The sequence below is a fragment of the Heterocephalus glaber genome, unplaced genomic scaffold (genome assembly GCF_053883595.1).
Source record: "Heterocephalus glaber isolate CG9 unplaced genomic scaffold, H.glaber_assembly_v1.0 deba00001546, whole genome shotgun sequence".
Classification (NCBI taxonomy): Eukaryota; Metazoa; Chordata; class Mammalia; order Rodentia; family Bathyergidae; genus Heterocephalus; species Heterocephalus glaber.
This window is the reverse complement of record NW_028258339.1, coordinates 1,488,441-1,503,303: the sequence shown is the minus strand read 5'-3', so window position 1 is coordinate 1,503,303 and position 14,863 is coordinate 1,488,441. Positions and strand designations below refer to the sequence as shown.

Genomic DNA, 14,863 nt, shown 5'->3' with positions numbered 1-14,863 from the left:
TATAGATCTAATTTTAATCTTTGGCAAGTTGAAACCCAATTTTTCCAGCACCATTTATTAAAGAGACCATCTTTCCTCCAGTGAGGGTGTTTGGCTCCTTTATCGAAGATAAGATGGTTGAGTGTGTCTGGCGTTGTTTCTGCATCTTCTAATCTGTTCCACTGGCCTGTAGGTCTGTTTCTTTGCCAGTACCATGGAGTTTTTATCACAGTAGCTTTGTATTATAGTTGGAAGTTGGAGATTGTGACACCCCCTGCCATGTCTCTGTTACCTAGAATTGCTTTTGCTATTCTGGGTTTCTTCTTGTTCCAAATGAAATTTTGGACTGTTTTCCCAAGGTCTGTGAAGTATGCTGCTGGAATCTCAATTGGAATTGCATGGAATCTACATAGCAGTTTTGGACGTATGACCATTTTCACTATAGTAATTCTTCCTACCCAGGAGCAGGGGATGTCTGTCCATTTTCTGATATCCTCTTCAATCTCTCTTTTCAGAGTGCCATAGTTTTCAGAGAAGAGGTCTTTGATTATTTTCTTTAGGTTGATTCCTAGGTATTTCAGTTTTTGGATGCTATTTTGAAAGGAATTGTTTGCCCTATTTCTCTCTCAGTGAGTCTGTCATTCATGTAGAGGAAAGCTATTGATTTTTGTGTGTTGACCTTGTAACCAGCTACTTGACTGAATTTGGTTATTAAGTCTAGAAGACTTTTGGTGGAGTTCTTGGGGTCTTCTGTACAGAGTATCATGTCATCTGCAAATAATGACAATTTGACTTCTTCTTTTCCTATCTTTATTCCTTTTATTTCTTTCTCTTGTCTAATTGCCGTGGATAATGTTTCCAGAACAATATTGAACAGGAGTGGTGATAGTGGTCATCCTTGTCTTGTTCCTGATTTTAGTGTGAAGGATTTCCATTTTTGACCATTTAGTATGATATTGGCTGTTGGTTTTTCATAGATGGCTTTTATCAGTTTGGGGTAGAGACCATCTATTCCAATTTTTTGTAGGGTTTTTATCATAAATGCATGTTGGATTTTGTCAAATGCTTTTTCTGCATCTATGGAGATAATCATATGGTTTTTGTCCTTGGCTCTATTGATATAGTGCATTACATTGATTGATTTGCATATATTGAACCATCCCTGCATCCCTGGGATGAATCCCACTTGATCAGGGTGTATGAGCTTCTTGATGATCTTCTGCATTCTATTTGCCAGTATCTTATTAAGGATTTTTGCATCTATGTTCATTAGTGAGATTGGCCTATAGTTCTCCTTTTTGGTTGGGTCTTTCTCTGCTTTGGGGATCAAGGTGATGCTTGCTTGGAGGAATGAATTTGGGAGTATTGCTTCCCTTTCAATTTCATTGAAGAGTTTAAAAAGTAGTCCAGAAGTTCCTCTGTAAATGTCTTGCACAATTCAGCAGTGAAGCCATCAGGGCTTGGGCTTTTCTTAGTTGATAAGTTTTTGATTACATTTTCAATGTCATTGGTTGATATTGGGTTGTTCAGAATTTTTAGGTCTTCTTTGTTCAACTTTGGTAATACATATGTGTCTAGGTATCTGTCCATTTTTTCTCTGTTGTCCATCTTATTGGCATATAGGTTCTGGAAGTACTTATTGATGATCCGCTGGATTTCTGCTGGGTCTGTTGTAAATTCACCCTTTTCATTCCTAATTGCATGAATTTGGGCCTTTTCTTTCCTTTTTCTGATAAAGTTGGCTAAGGGTTTGTCAATTTTGTTGATTCTTTCGAAGAACCAACTCTTGGCTTCATTGATATTTTGTATCATTCTCTTAGTCTCCATTGCATTGATTTCTCCTCTGATCTTTGTAATTTCCTCCCTTGTATGAGCTTTGAGGTTGTCCTGCTCTTCTTTTTTTAGAAGCTGGAGGTGGAGCATCAGGTTGTTTAATTGGGCTCATTCTGTTTTCCTAATATGTGTATTCACTGCTCTGAATTTCCCTCATAAGACTGCTTTCATTGTGTCCCATAGATTCTGATATGTTGTATTGTCATCTTCATTTAATTGAAGGAACCGTCTCATTTCTTCTTTATCTTCCTCTGTGACCCATTAGTTATTCAGAAGTGTGTTGTTCAATTTCCACGTGTTTATGAAATTTTTCGAGTTTCTTTTGTTATGGATCTCCAATTTCATTGCACTATGGTCTGATAATATACAGAAGATAACTTCAATCCCTTTGCACTTACTTAAATATGTTCTATGAGTGAGCATGTGGTCTATTTTGGAGAATGCCCTGTGTGCAGCTGAGAAGAATGTGTATTCTGATTTTGTGTGGTGGAACACTCTATAAACATCTGTTCAGTTCATTTGTTCAAGAGTTTGATTGAGTTCTAGTATCTCATTACTTATTTTTTGTCTAGTTGATCTATCTATTTGTGACAGTGGGGTGTTGAGGTCCCCCACTACTATTGTATTAGTGCATATATGACTTTTCATGTCCATTAGTATTTGTTTTATATAGTTGGGTGCACTAGTGCTTGGTGCATAGATATTTATGATTGTCACGTCTTCCTCTTGGATTGTTCCCTTTATAAGTATGCAGTGTCCTACTTTGTCTCTCTTAATCAGTGTTGGTTTGAAATCTACTTGATCTGCAAATAGGATAGCTAATCCTGCTTTTTTTGTGTTCCCATTGCATGGAGTATTGTTTTCCACCCTTTAACTTTCAGTCTATGAGTTTCCTTTTGAATTAAGTGTGTTTCTTGTATGCAGCATATTGTTGGATTTTGCTTCTTGACCCATTCTCCCAGCCTATTTCTTTTGATTGGTGAATTGACACCGTTAACATTGATGGTTATAACTGCAACATATTGACTTATCATTGTCATGACTTTTTCTTTTTGTTGGGTTCTCCCCTTTACCTTTACTTTCTTCTTGTGCCAGATGGGTTCATTCTGCCTTGCCTCCTGGGGTTGTGATGGTCAGTGTCTGTTCCTAGGATATTGTGTAAAATTTTTTTGAGTGCTGGTTTGGCATTCACAAAGTTCCTAAGGTGCTCTTTGTTGTGAAAGTATCTTATTTCTCCATCAATTCTGAAAGATAGTTTTGGAGAGTGCATCAATCTGGGTTGGAGGCTGTTTTCTTTTCGGGCTTGGAATATGTCACTCCAAGCTCTTCTTGCCTTGATGGCTTGTGTTGAGAAGTCTGCTGTGATTCTGATGAGCATTCCTTTGTATGTGATTTGTTTCTTTCCTCTCACTGCTTGTAGAACTTTGTTGTTCTGTTGAGTTTCTGGAATCTTAACAATTATATGCCTATGTGTAGATTTTTTTGATCAAGGCTACTTCAATTCCTATATGCCTCATTTATCTGTATGTCAAGTTCTTTTCCCCTGCTTGGGAAGTTTTCTGGCAATACTACTGTGAAGAGTTTTTTTTTATGCCATTTGCACTCTCCCTGTTTCTTCTTTGACTCCAGTCAGTCTTATGTTATTCTTCTTTACATCGTCTAGCAGCTGCTGGATTGATTTCTCATGTTCCCTTATAATTTTATAGTAATTTTTCTTTTCCTGGTCATTAATTGCAGTCTTTTCTTCTCTATCTGAAATTCTGTCCTCACATTGGCTCATTCTGCTGTGTAGACTTTCAATGGAGTTTTTCATCTCCTGGAAATCTATTTGCATTCATTTTATGGATTCCATTTGTTTCCTATGTTGGGATTCCATCATGTTCCTCAGCTCTCCTCTAGATATATTAATCCTGTCTTCTACTATGATCACAATCTCTGCTGTTATCTGAGAAATTATTTCTGATTTCATTTTTTCCAGATCCCCTTTTGTTGCCAGTTCAGTGGGTCCAGGTGGTTGAGTATGAGAGTGTTCCATCTCATTTCCCTTTGGGGTTGCTGCAGGTGATGTGGAAATCTGTAATTGAATCTTATTTATGTGTCTTCTCATTTTGACCTGCTGTTTGTGCCCACAGGGCTCACCTTCTCTGAGCTGGGAGAGGTGGGACAGCAGCTCAGAAGCCCCTTCCTCTGGGCAGGGAGTGGAGAGACAGAAGGCAGCCCAAAAGCCCTTTCCTCTGGGCTGGGAGTGGCAGGCTGGATGGTGGCCCAGAAGCCCCTTCTTCTGGGCCAGGAGTAGTGGGATGGTGGCTCAGATGCCCCTTCCTCTGGGGCAGGAGTGGCCTGATGGTCGGCGGCCTTGAAGCCCCTTGCTCTGGGCCGGGAGTGGTGGGACAGCGGCTCAGAAGTCCCTTCCTCTGGGCCGGGAGTGACAGGATGGACAGCAGCCCAAAACCTTACTTGACTTTCTTAAGCAGCCTTAGACTAGTCTTTCCTGATGGTTCCACTGCCCACTTTCTGTCTCTCTATTGTGGCCCTGCTCATATTCTATTCTAATCATCTCCTCCCTCAGGCTGGATGTTCCTTGAGGGCAAGAGCATGCCTCATTCTTCAATAAGTTTCCCAGTGCCCAACACAGGGCTTGGATATAATTGTTGCATAATCATCACAAGAATACATGACTTTGAGCCTGGAAAACCAAAAATCATTTTTCGTTATATGAAAAGAAACTTTCAGAATACTTGATAGATCTCTTAATCATTTTGTGGAAGGCAAGGATTGCTCCACTAGAAGCACTTACCAAATAGAATACCCCAAAGAATCCCCTCTATTGACTCAAAATTCAACAAAGGATCCTAAGATTGACCAAACTCTAGGCCTAGGAAACTTCCTATTTTGATGTTATATACTAATACATACTGCTGGAGAACTAATAACAAGAAAAAGAAAAAAATGAAAAAAATGTAAAAAATTGGCTGCATTGTAGATTGAATTCAAAGTATACTTATTGTAATCTTTTAAAAAATAGTTTTGCAATTCAATGTTTTTAAGTTTAAATTTATATGGGTGGGTGGGTGCTGGGGATGGAACTCAGAGCTTCACATATGCTATGCATGAACTCTGCCACTGACTCCATGAATCAGGACTCTTCTGTTTGTAAGTGACATCAATACAACCCAATATTCTTAAACCCAAAGCAGTAGGTTGCTGATATGAAAAGAAAAGTATAGAGCTACCATCTGACATAAATAGACCCATGTGCTCAAATGATATAGTCAGTAATTTACTTCTGTCTCTTGACTCTGATTTCCTCTGTGTTGCATCAGTTATCCAGCAGGCTCTCTGACATGATGGCCAAGAAAATCACCAAGAGATACAGATTTGGATTTTACCAATCTTATCTCTTAGCGACCCAAGTGGAAACGCAGACTCACTTTGTCAATAGTCCCAGCAAAATTCCATAATTGAGTCCACCTACAATGGCCAGAGAAACAGACCTGATTGTCCATAGCTGGGTGATGTACCCATTTAGGTGGAATGGATCTGTCATCAGAGAAGATGTTGCACAGCAAAAGCACTATATTATAACACTCAGTTATTCCCCTATATTCTTCCCCCTGTCAATAATTGTGATCAGAATATATTATCTGTTGTGCATATTTCTGTGTGTCTTTTCCACTAGACTATGAGTTCTTATGGCTATTTGTTTCTGTATTGCTAGAGATAGTATAGGAAATTGGCTTCTACTAATTTTTCTCAATCAGTGAAGGATAAATGAATGGTTCTGCTGTGCATTTTAGCATATGATTAAATTATAAGGGCCTATACTGAAAGCCAAGTCCAGACAAATAGTTTAATTTGATACTTAGACAAATTGATAATGACTAACTTACTTGGCTCAATGCATAATTGCTACTGGGTTTCATAGTAGAGGCATAAATAGTGAATGGTTCATTCAACATTTCAAAATTATATAGTCAATGCCTTCTGTGTGTCAAGGCCTGTGTTAGATACTAAGATTAGCCTCTATCTATTAATTAGTCCCTTATCATTAATGAGACTCCATATAGTATAGTAACTGTGTGTATGGACTTTACGACCCCAAATTAAAATCCTAGCATCTGCAATTACTAGTTAGTGACCTTTATCCAGTCTCTTAAACTCTATGTCTAATTTCTCCTTCTGCCAAATGGGGATTATACCTACCATACAGGGTTATTGTGAGGCTTAAATGCAGAGATAGATGTGAGTCATCAAAAATAGTGCCTAAAACACTAAGAACTTAGTGTTAACTCTTATGATGAAGCATATAGAGCAGCTCCTCTTTATCTCAAATCACTTTACCCATTATACTTTGCCTGAGGCAAGACCTGGATCAGGGACTTAAAACCGAGTTGAAATACAATTTATGAGCATCAAGAAAAGAGGATAGAAACTTACCTCAATCTTAGAAGGTCACCTTTTGACATAACACCTAGGATCTTGGCTGTGTTAGTGTAAAATTATCATCTCCCAAGGGTGGAGGTATAGCTTAGTGGCAGATTGTTTGCCTGGCATGTTAGCATGTGGCAGGTCCTGGGATCCAGCACCGAGATATATATATATATATATATATATATATATATATATATATATACGATTTTATATATATAAATCAATAGATAAAGATCTATCAACATATATCATGTTCCAACGAGTCAGTAATCCAACTTATAGATATAAATATGAGGAAGAAGTGGTCTTTTTCCACAGGGAAGAGTTGTTATTCCACAAGGGCTAGGAGATAACTTTCTTTAATCTCAATATTAACACTGCATGTAGCTCATTATGAGAATCAGAATACAAGCAAATACTTTGTGTGCCTAAACATGATATAGTGACAACATACACGAGTTCTAAGTGGACCCTTGAGATAATGGAGAGAGGATGACGTTGGAGGCCAGCAGACTTGGACTAGAATCCAAGCTCTCCTCTTTAATGTCTGTGACATTTTAGGCAATAATAATGATCACAGTTTGAGAGTGTTTACTGTGGGCCAATCGCTACTCAAAGCACTTTGCATATATCATTTCCTTTAATTCTTGCAAACAACTTTAATTTTTCTATTATCCACTTTTGCCAGTGAAAGAAATTGAGGGTCAGAGCAGTTAAGTGACTTGCCTCAGGTCACATAACTAGTAAATGGGGAGGCTAGATTTCCAACTCAGACACTGTAGCTCTTGAACTCAAGCTACTAACTGTAGTTTCATGTTGACCAACTCAGGCCCTCAGATTCCTCATCTGTAAAATTAACTTAATTGTACCCCCTAGTAAGATTGTTGTTTGGATTTGAGGTAAACTTGGGGAAACATTTAGTACAATACTGGACACATGAAAAGATTTTTCTCGGTAAGAGTTGTAATTTCTTCTCTGCATTGTCCCAAGGAGCATCCGGGCTGGAGATTCATGCCTTATTGTAAGAGCTACTTCTTGATTCTAATTAATTTGATTACAAATTAATTTTTGTATGATGGTATGTACTTCTGGTTTAATTATAGTGGAGGAAACTTGGATGTTAAGGATCTTTCTTAGTTCATCCACAAACTGTGATTCTGCCTTCTGTTTCCTAGTTACATGTGCCACTTCTCAGGTCTAAACCTTACTTTTCGGGAGCTCTTGCCAGGCTGGCCGTATTCCTACCTGTCATCTCATTATGGAAAAGAGGATCTGAAAAGGACTGAAAAACTAGCCTACTGGGAAATTCCATGGACACAAGTATGCCTGAAAAAGATTTTATCTTGTGGCCAGTTATTTCATTCCTTATTGGTAATTTTTCTTTTCCTGACACCTTCTCACTATCTAGTATATATACCTAATCATAGAAGTGATAATGATTAATACTAAACTGAAAACATGGCAACTAACACATTTGTCTGCTCATGACGAGTTTGTACTTTCACAACACCAATGTGAATAGAGCCTATGCTTCAAGAAAGCAGTTTGGTAATTTGCATCAAGAGCTGTAATTATATTCCTGCCCTTTGACACTGCAATCCTTCTCTGGAGATTCTGTCCTTAGGAGAGGTGTTACCAGAAGGAAAACGAAAGTTTATAGGCGTTAAGATTGTCAACCCATTTCTTTTACTAATGAGAAACTGAAAATAATTGCAATGTTAAGCAACTTGATATGTATTAGTACCAATCAGTAAAATAAATATGAATGTGAAAGGATTACTTTACAATATTGAATGAATAAAATAAAATACAAAGTAGTCATAACCATGATAAAATTGTCTTAAGTGAATACAACCTAGAAAGAACTATAGAAATTGAATTTTTGTGTTATGATAGTGAGTCAAATTATAATCTATTCCTCCCCAGTCAGTATCTTTGATTATTGATTTTAGAATTAGGAGTTTGAATATGTGTTTGGAAATGGTGAAGACTGGGAAAGAGTTGGAGAAGGAATTTCAAGTTTCAAACCCCTTAACTCTATTTCTTAGTCGTTACCTTACAAGTAAAGCCATCTAAGAAACTGACTTAATTTGGCCTTCATTGAAAAGGATCTTGTCTTAGTTTCTTTCTTGTCACTGAGACACAATACCCATCACCCACAGTTTAAAGGAGGAAAGGTTTATTTTGGCTCACAGTATGTAGAGGTTTCAGTATGTAATCAGCTGATTCCAAGGCAAGGTAGCACGGCAGATGGGCATGGCAAAGGAGAAACAGTGGCATGGTGAGCAAATCCACCAATGAGTATCACAGATCCATTATCTAGTCATCTCCCCAAAGCTTCACCTATGAGGGTGTGAGGCTTTGGGAGGACATCTAGATATAAACCACAACAGATCCACACTCACTATGCTTACTCATCCTATCAGATAGGCCTATTCATCCAGGCTCCTACTCTCCAATCCTTCCTTTTCTTGTTCGACTGTGACATAGAGCAAGACAGAGGAACAAATATATTCATATTTCAATCTACCACCATCAGCTGTGTGACCTTAAACATGTTACTAACAACTTGTCTTAACTAAGGCTTAGTTTCTTCATTTGAAATTTGGGGCTAACAAAGGCAATTAACATTTTGGGTTGATGTGAAAATTAAATAAGTTAATGCATGCAAAGTACTTAACACAGTATGCTATATGTTAAATATTTGTGCCTTCTCTCTCAAATTCAGAGGTTGAAACCTAATCCTGAATGCAAGGATATTTGCAGGTGGAGCCACTGGGAGGCAGTTTGGTCATGACAGTGAAGCCCTCATGATAGGATAAGTACCCTTACAAGATGAAATAGGAGAGATCTAAAACTTCCCCTCTCTGCTTTCTTCCATGTGAGAACACAGAAAGAAGATGAACTAGGAATTGAGCCCTCACCAGACATTAAATCTGCCACCACCTTGATCTTGGATTGCCTACCCTCCAGAACTGTGAGCAAAATTTTTGTTGTTTATAAATGACTTGGTCTATGGGGTTTTTTTTATTGCTGCAAAACAGACAGAGTGTATGATATCATGAAAATGCTCTACCTCAGAGGGCTTATAAGGATGAAAGAATAAATGTCAAGCCCCTGACCAAACAGATGTTAAATATAAAGCAGCAGTCACCGTCAAACTTCTTGGTCCAAGCAGTCTCTTTTAGTGATAAAATAACCGAATAAGCCAGGCACACTGGTACATGCATGTAGTCCCAGCAACTCGGGATGGTGAGGCAAGAGAATGGCAAATTTGAGACCAGTCTAGGAAAATTAGCAAGACCTTGTCTCAAAGTCTATCTATCTACCTATCTATCTATCTATCTATCTATCTATTTATCATCTATCAATCATCTATCCATCTATATCAGATGATAGAGGGGGCGTTTAATCTCATGCTGATAACAGTAAGATTGGTGTCTAGAGAGATATGTGTGTTACAAATTTCTCTCAATAGGCTATATGAAATTCAGTGATCTGAAGGTTAAGAAGAATGTGAGTTGGAGATTCAGCAGGAAAGACAAAACTCTCGAAAATCATGAAGAAACACGAAAGAAAGCAGGAGGATGATTATAGATTGTAAAACTTCATAGGGTCAGAAGTAAGTCAGCTGGAAAAATCTTAAAACCAATGTTAAGGGAGATGAGCAAAGGTGGGAGGTATGCCTTGAGTCCAGAAATGAAAGGGCTAATGATAATAGCTGATATCCAGTCTATATTTAGAACTTACTATGTGTCAAGCATTGTGTTAAGCAATTCATATGCATTAGAGAATGTTCTTTCCCTTTTTATACCATGTGGTAAATTTTTATTACCCCCCCATATTGTAGTATGGGCTTAGGTATTGCCTTAGTGTAAAACCTTAAGTTATACCACGTTCCCACAGAAGAGCTTCTTGAAATAGGCCATTGAGTCAGGTTGAGAGTGTCCAGCATGTCTTCATTTGATACTTGGGATAACAAGGGCATTTGAAAGAATGAAAGAATTGGCCACATTTGCCCAGGGACTACATCATTCATTCTGTGCTGGGCCATCATAGCTCTACCATCTGCCAAGTCAAGAAACTTAGAAGCTATGATCAATTTTTCATTCTTTTACTGAATCAATCTCTAAGGCTTTACACTTTTACTTTTTAAAATATTTCCTAAGTCTATCTTTTGCTATCTGTGTCATTCATGTTCTCATCTTCCATCACATAATTTTAGCAGTGTCCTGCTAGATTCTATTCTAGCAGTGTCCTGTCTAGGTTTTCTGCCTGTAAGTTTTAATTTTTCTTGTCTATCCTAAAGCTGTACCTACCATGATCCCTTTTATTTCCTACTTAAAAAAAGCAACCACTGTAAGATGTAATCTTACCATATCATTTTCCTCCTGAGAACTTCCAGTTATTCCATAATTATCCTCTGAGTGATGACAGTGACCTGAATTTCCATGACCTGACTTGAACCTGCTGTTCTGCTTTTATCTTTTGCCACTCTCTAGCCTCTGGACTTCATATAATTCCTTCTAACTCACCTTGGTAAGTTTAAGGCCTTCTGACTTGTTTGTGTTATTTCTTCTGCCAAGGTTGCCTTTCTCAAGTCCTTTCTTCTCAGTTATTGTGTCTCAGTGTCTCCAGAAAGTCTTTCTTGATTCCTGTCTGTGTTAAGTGACACTTCTCTACTCTCTGCACTATGCATCCCATGTATGCTCACCTATGTAGTTTATTAAAAAGATCCTTGTGATAGTGGATCATGGATCCTTTAGCTCTATACCCCAACTCTGATCAGATCTCACTAGTCCCCTAATTTGTCTTATTTTTCTCCATAGCACTCATTGCCATCCGTTATATTGTACATTTTACTTATTGTCTGCAGACTCCTCTCCACTGTAATATTAACTCCATAAGAGTACTGATATTGGTCTTTGGTTATCTGTGTATCAATACATACAGCAGGGCATGGTACATAGTAGGTTATCAGTAAATAGCTTTGGAAAGAATGTGGTAGCTATACACCTTCAATACATAATCTCATTTAGTCTTCATGACAATGCTACAAGGTAAGTACTATTAGAATTAATAGTATTGGGGTTTTTTTTATAGGTGAACCTCCTCTTCATCTACAGACAATGAAAGGATTTTGAGTAACAGTTATATATGTATTGAACATAAAAGTTTCAAAGATTCAAAGATGATTGACTCAGATCAGGTCATGAGATTGAATGATGCAACAAAAATGTCAGCCCAGCCATGAATAGTGGTGCATACCTGTAATCCTAGATACTTGGAAGGCCCTGACAGGAGCCTCACAAGTTCCATGCCAACTTGAGCAACTTAGTGAGACCCTGTTTATAAATAAAAAATAAAAATGGTGGAGGGTATAGCTAAGTGGTAGAGTATCCCTGGATTCAATTCCCAGTACTGCAAAAAAAAAAAGTGAATGCATCAAAATATCATTCAATAAGTGACTTTCTGCCACACCAAACAATATAGACTATGTAGTCCCTTAAAGATATTTCATACTTTACAAACATTATTATTATTATTTTTTTGGTACCGGGGATTGAACTCGGGTCCTTGCGCTTGCAAGGCAGGCAGCAGAACCACTGAGCTAAATCCCCAGTCCTCATACTTTACAAATAGAATCAATTTTGCAACCTAAGTAGCTAATTCTTTCTCTGCTTTTCTAAAAGCAATCTGGGGACTTGTGAAGATTTTGGCAGGAAAATTATGATGAAAGTCCACTGTATCAAGGGTACAATTTTTGCAGTCAAGCTCCTAATGATTTACAGAGAAAAATTAGTTTGTCTTACTGAAAATTTGGGTGCCTATTGTATGGTCTCTTTAGTTACAAACCACATTTACCTCCATGAGAGTAGATGAAAACCAAGCACTTTGCAAAAGACCTTACCAGGCTCCCTCTAATCAGGATCTAAAATTTTACCATTGTAAAATGGCAATCATATATATATATATATTATATATATATATATTGCATTTTATTAGACATCTCTAGCTGAATATCCCACAACCCTTGAGGCGTACTAGGGCTACAAATCAATGCATCATCTCTGTCCCCAGAGATCTCTGCCCCACCTGGGATTTAACCTTAACTTCTATTCCCATGATGTCTCTCAATATGTTCTTTCCTCAGCAACAACTCTTCCCCACTGCTCCATGTGAGAGCCTAATCTTCTCTCATCTAAAGTGATATTCAGATTTCTTTGTTAGCAATGTGACCTGCTTTCTTATCCTCCTCCAAGTCATTCTAAAGCACAACTAACATCAAGTCATGAAAACTCTTCAATAATTTCCCATTACCTCTAGCCTAAAGTAAAATTCCTTAGCCTGTCATCACAGTTTCCTCCCTTCTTTCTCCATTCCCTCCAATGAACTCTGACATCCTGAAAGGGATGTCAATTGAACTAATATTTATTGGTCACCTATTATGTACCAAATAGTGCCCTAAATGTATTACCTCTTGTAATTTCATCAGTAGCAACTACCCTATGTGGTACTTGCTGTCATGATCCCCATGTGACACATAAAGAAACTGAGACAGACAATAAGAAATGTAATTGTGTTGTATACCTACAATGTACCAATAAAAGAATTTAATACAAAAAAAAAAAGAAACTGAGACAGAGAGAGGCTAGCTAACTTATTCAAGGTCATGCAGTTAATAAGTGGCAGATTAGGAGGGGCCTGAGCCCTGGCAGTCTGGTTTCAGAGCCTATGCTTTTTTTATTAGCACATGTTTGTGATACATAATGAATACATTCATTATAGAGAGTTGGTACAAAAAAATCACCTTTTTATTTCATGAAAAAATAAAACACAATTTCATGATCAAATAATAAGAGAAACTGTGTATCATTATCTTCAAAGTAGTTACTCAGAGTACAAGATATAAACCAAAAAGATTCTCACAAAAAGAAACAGATAATAACATAAATCTTTCAACAAACTAAGACCAGTAGTATAAATGAAATCAATTAGCATATACATTGAAATATTTTTAAAATAATTGAATTTGTAATTTGGGAAAGTATTTGAACCATTTCCTGTTGACCTCCTTCTATTTTGTTCTTTATTTGTTTTTATCATGTAAGAGAAACCATGCACTATTTGAACTTGTGTGTCTGACTTGTTCCATTTAACATTATGTTCTCAAGTTGCATGCATTTACCTATGAATGCCTCAAGTTTATCCTTCTTTATGGCAATGTAGTATTCCACTGTGTATAAATACCACGTATTCCTAATCCATTCATTTATTGATAGACATATATGCCATTTACAAGATCTAGTATTTATAAATTTTGCTGCTATAAACATGGGCTTAATCCTTTTTACTTCCCCTTCCCTTCCTCTCCCTCCCCTCTCCCTTCATCCCTAGATCCCTTTGCATCTGCAAAAAACTCTACCTCCTTGTTTCCTATAATCTGTCTTTTATTTTTCAGAGCCTATGCTCTGAAGAAATACCCTACCTCTCTCATTCTTTTCTATCTGCCAAGAATTTCCTTTTCCCCTTCCCATTGTTTACCAGGCTAAAGCATCAAGGCTTAACACAAGAATCTTCTCTGTAAAATGTTCCCTGACCTCTTCACACTACTTTGCTATCACTGATCCTGACCCCTAGCTGAATAAGTTATCTGTCCTCTGGCTTTTAGATCCTGTGCATACCTCTAACTAGAGAACTTACACACCCATTTTGCAAGTCTATTCATGAGTTTCTTGAGGTCAAGGGCTTGCCTTAGTTGCTTTTTATCCCAGTACGTATGTAGCACAGTGCCCGGAACATGGTAGATGCTCACTGAGTAATTGTTTATTCTGGACAATCTCTCACAAATAACGGATGAACTCCTATTTGCCAAGACATCCAAGTCCATAAGTGACATCGTTTACTATTCTGAAGTCCTGAGACCCTCCAAAAAACTAAGCAGGGGGAACTTCTAAACAGGATATGATGGATCATAAGCTGTATATGTTAATGCTTTATTTGGAAAGATTTTCAAACATACAGAAAATTTGTAAATATGACATTCATATACTCTTTACCCAGGTTTACCTATTGCTGACATTTCCCCCAATCACTTTATTATTTTATCACTTCATCTATCTATCATCTTTGCACATTTCTATAGTAGTTTTTTTTTCTAACCATTTGAAAATATCTTATATATATCATGGCCCTTTAACTCATAAATAATTCACTATTTTTTACATAATGTTAGTATAGTTATTGACATTATCAAATTTAACATTAATATATAATATAACATACTTTCTATATTTCACTTATGGAATATTCTGTATTCCAATAAATTGTCCTTATAGTATTTTTGTTGTTTGTTTCTGCCAGTAATGGATCCAGTTTAGGATCAGTTATTGAATTTCTTTGTCATGCATTGATTCTCCTTTGATTTAGAACATTGCCATAACATTTATCTTTTGTGACACTGACATTCTTTGAAGAACATAATTTTCTCTACCCCCTGCCTTTAAATTATGTTCTTCTTTAATATTTGATATAAAAGGGGCAGGGGAAAGGAAAGAAGGGAAAGGAAAAAATGATGAGAAATGGAAAAAATGGAAATAAAGTCTTTGTAAATAGGGAA

The 14,863-nt window shown here is 37.2% G+C and overlaps 1 protein-coding gene across 2 annotated transcripts in view; it reads left to right on the top strand.

The window, feature by feature from the left end:
* LOC106008440 (uncharacterized) overlaps positions 1-14,863 on the top strand; it is a 95,508-nt gene that overhangs the window by 29,845 nt on the left and 50,800 nt on the right. For both annotated transcript variants that reach the window (XR_015442393.1, XM_087189708.1), the window contains exon 2: positions 9,130-9,220. The gene's annotated coding sequence lies outside the window, so the exon portion shown is untranslated. The remainder of the gene's footprint in view (positions 1-9,129; positions 9,221-14,863) is intronic.